The sequence below is a fragment of the Hibiscus syriacus genome, unplaced genomic scaffold, assembly GCF_006381635.1.
Source record: "Hibiscus syriacus cultivar Baekdansim isolate YM2019G1 unplaced genomic scaffold, ASM638163v2 tig00110705_pilon, whole genome shotgun sequence".
Lineage (NCBI taxonomy): Eukaryota > Viridiplantae > Streptophyta > Magnoliopsida > Malvales > Malvaceae > Hibiscus > Hibiscus syriacus.
In genome coordinates, this window is record NW_024062831.1 from 1017168 (window position 1) to 1021405 (window position 4238).

Here is a 4238-nt window from a genome sequence, read left to right on the forward strand (position 1 = left end):
TAGATCCGGAAAATCTTCCTAATTTCTTCGATTAAATTATAGGAATAACTGCCGATTTAGTCTCTCTACTTTTATTTGCTCCAAATTAGTCATCAACTTTTTGAATTAATAATTTTCAGTCATTTGGGAACTTATTTTTTAGCTTTGTTTAAAATTAAGGCAGGATCTTGAATTTAGCCCCTCAATATTTACAGTTTTTATTAGTTTAGTTTTCTTTTAATATACCCCTAATTTTTTAAAATTATGTTTGTCAAACTAAATAAATTATATTATAACGTAGTAGAATTGTTAGTAGTATCTTTGAAAATGTATGATGCAACGCAATGATATTTAAAATGATGCTATCAATGGATATCCTTATGTATACGTAGGGTAAGGTCTTCGAAGGAGCACCCTGAATAGTAGTTTAGACTCTTAATTTTTATATTTATAATTAGACTCCTTAATTTTTATGTTTATAATTGGGATTTCTATTTTTTAAAATTTCTTAATTTTTGACTGTATTCTCCCATCTTCCTTATAATTCATTTAATTTTGAATTAAATTTAACCATAATTTTCTCTCTTTTTTAAATCTCATTCTTTAATTTATCAAAGTTTCTTTAACTTTTAGCCTTCTCCAATTTCAATTTAACAATAAAATAATACATCATTATTTATTTATTTTTATTATTCAAAACCAAGCTATCATACCCGCATTTAATTTTTTTTTTATTCTTTCTTAGTTGTATTTAATGTATTATTTAATAAAATAATTTATTAATGTAATATTAAATTAATTATTTAAAATAATAAAATATACTTTAATTCTATAAGAGGTTATTTTTAAATTTTAATTTAGGGCATCGAAAATGTCTGACGAACCTCTTACAAAGATTTATAAAAATATTCTATGAAAAGATAAAAACACGCTAGGATGTTTGATGATGAACATGTATATTTGTAATCTCAGGGAAATGAGATAGTGGTGAATTTAGCTTAGGATAATTGTTTGAGAATTGACTGTTAAAATTGAGATTTCCTAAATCACACTTAACAGTAGATTATACAAGTTGATTTTAATTATACTGTCGAGTAGGTCAGCATCATTTTGTATGTTCCATCATGTTGTTTGTATCATCCTCAATATCGGGTTAGTGATCAAATTGTAAAGTTTCAGAATTTGGTGACTAGAGTATAACCATGAATTAGTTCAATGATTTATTTGGAAATAAATCATAAAAGTTGTTAGTAATTATAAGATGAATTGAAGGGCAAAAGGGTCATTTGATAAGGAAAATTTTATTTTCCTTATAAGATAAGGAAATCACGTGGGAAGAGAGAAAAGGTTTCAGAGTTCTCTTCTCTTCTTCCTTCTTCATACGTGAAGGCTTGACTCAAAGGTGAGTTTCTTTGTTTGTTGATTAATTATTGATTTTAAGGTTGGGTTATGATCATTAGATGATAATTAAGCTTAAGGAAAGCTTAATTTGTTCTAAAACAACAAGATGAAAGATATAGAAGATATTAAAGAAAATGAGTTTTTAGATGAATTTCTGAATAGTTAATAAGTGAAATTTGAGAAGGAATTTGACTTGTCATCACTAAGATTAAGAGATATATGAAGTTAGAAATGATTAATAATAAAGTTGAAAGTTTAGTAAGATTCTTAAATCTTAAGAATCATGATGAGATATGGAAGATAAAGATGGTTTACATGGATATAAGTTGGTTTAAGTAATGGTAGTTGAATTTAATGACATAATAGGGGCTTAAAATAGAAGAATTTATGATTTTCGGGCTTAAAATGCAAATTCTAGGCAAGGTGTATCGATGCACATTGAATGTGCATCGATGCACTCTTTAAAGAAGAATCATCGAATGCAATTGGTGCATCGATGCATAAGGAGTGCATCGATGCATCCCCTTAAAATGAAAACATCGAAGGTAATTTGTGTATCGATGCATGGGTAGTGCATCGATGCATTATTCAATGCACATGTTAAAGAATGCATCGATGCACTGTAGAATGCATCGATGCACTTAGAATGCATCGATGCACTTAGAATGCATCGATGCACTTAGAATGCATCGATGCACTTAGAATGCATCGATGCACTTCAAGGGGAAATTGAAATAGACATTTCTTTTGGTCTAAGAAATGATATATTAGAATATATCAATTGGATACTGATATGTATCAATGTATGATTATATAGATATCGAGCACGAACAAGTTCTGGAGCGATTATCAAGTCAAGATTTGATCGAAATAAAGGAAATCATAAAAGTGAATTGGAACTTAGTGAGGCCCAGGTGAGTGCATATTAGTTAGTCTATTGTAACATCCGCAATACCGTGTTAGTGACCAAATTGTAAAGTTTCAGAATTTGGTGACTAAAGTATAAGAATGAAATAGTTCAATGATTATTGAATATATATGATGAAGGTTATTTAGTAATTATTAAAAGAAGTTAAGGGTTAAATGGTTATTTGACCAGAAAGATTTTTTTTCTTTCTTTTAAAGGTGATATAAACGTGGGAAATGAGAAACATCCAGAGTTCTCTTCTCCTTTCTTCTTCTTCATATGTGGGAGAGCCAAGCTAAAGGTGAGTTTTCTTGTGGATCAAATTCTTGATGAATTTAAGGTTGCTTATTGATCCTTAGATAATAACTAAGCTTAAGGAAAGCTTAGATTATCTTAAAACCATAAGATGAGGAGTATATGAAGAATTAAAGAAATGAAGTAGAAAAGTGAAATCTTGAAGTATAGTTCATTTCTTAAATTGGAAGTTAAATTTGACTTGTCAATGGTTAAATTAAGAGATTTGGAGTGATAGAATTGGATTTAGAACATATAGAAAATTTGGTATGATTCTTGAATCTCATAAGGAAGATAGGATTTTGAGGTTAAAGATGATTTACATGGATATAAGTTGGTTCAAGTAATGGTAGTTGAGTTTAATGTCATAAGAGGGGCTTAAAATAGAAGAATTAAGGGAAGAGTTGATGATTTACGTGCTAAAATGTCAGTTCTGGGCAATGTGCATCGATGCACATTCATTGTGCACTGATGCATCGATGATAAATCCCAGAAATTGTTTAAGGTGCATCGATGCACATGCAGTGCATCGATGCATTAATTTAAAAAGAAAACATCGAATAGGATTTATGCATCGATGCATAAGGAGTGCATCGATGCATCCCCATTAAATACAAACATCGAATAGGATTTATGCATCGATGCATGGTGTAGTGTATCGATGCATACATTCATTAAAAGATGAAATTGGCTTTTCTCTGAGCCCAAGGAGTGATAGTTTCAAATATATCAATCAGTATACTGATAAGTATTAATGTATTATTATGTAGATATAGAATGAAAGCTTGTTCCGGAACAAACTAAGGATTAGGATTGATTCAAAACAACGAGGCCCAGGTGAGTGCAATTTAAATTGTACTTATGTACCAAATAAACATTGGCTTGCGATGAGCCAGTGATGGAGTCACTATGGTAAGAAGGGACTCCTAAAAATGTTATTTGAATTGTGATTCTTATGTTTGCATGAGTGCATGAAAATGGGTACATATGTTATATGTATTGCATATGTTACATGAATTGAATGAATATATGTTAGTGTGATAAGCTATGTGAACTGGTTTAAATAGTATATGTGATTATATAAGTTTATAATATAAATATGTGATATAAGACATAAGTAAAGAACTATATGATATTAGATAAGATAAACATATGCTATTATAATTGACTATAGGATCGCGAACTATGTAAAAATAGCAAGGACTTATGTGATAGCAAGAGAAAATGATATAAAATAGATGATATAGATATAAATGATAAGTTAAACGACATAGACATATGTGATTATATGAAAAAGAATATAAGTTATGTGATTATGAACATGTAAGATAAGCTATATGGGAAGAGTTATGGGCTTAAATGAACATATAATATATGAGTCATATAGTAAAGATCTATGAAGCTATAGGAAGATGTTATGGGAGTTATGTGATGATAAGTTATAAGAATATATATATAGGTAACAAGTTATGTGAAATTGAATTAAGTAAATATATGAAACTAGGATATAAATAATGTGAGATAAGTTATAGGGCATTGATATACGAACTATATGAAAGTATGTACATGAATATATGTATAAGTTTATATGTTATTCTATGTGATATATGATGTATATATGAACATATGTGAATAAGATATGACATGTGTGTTTACA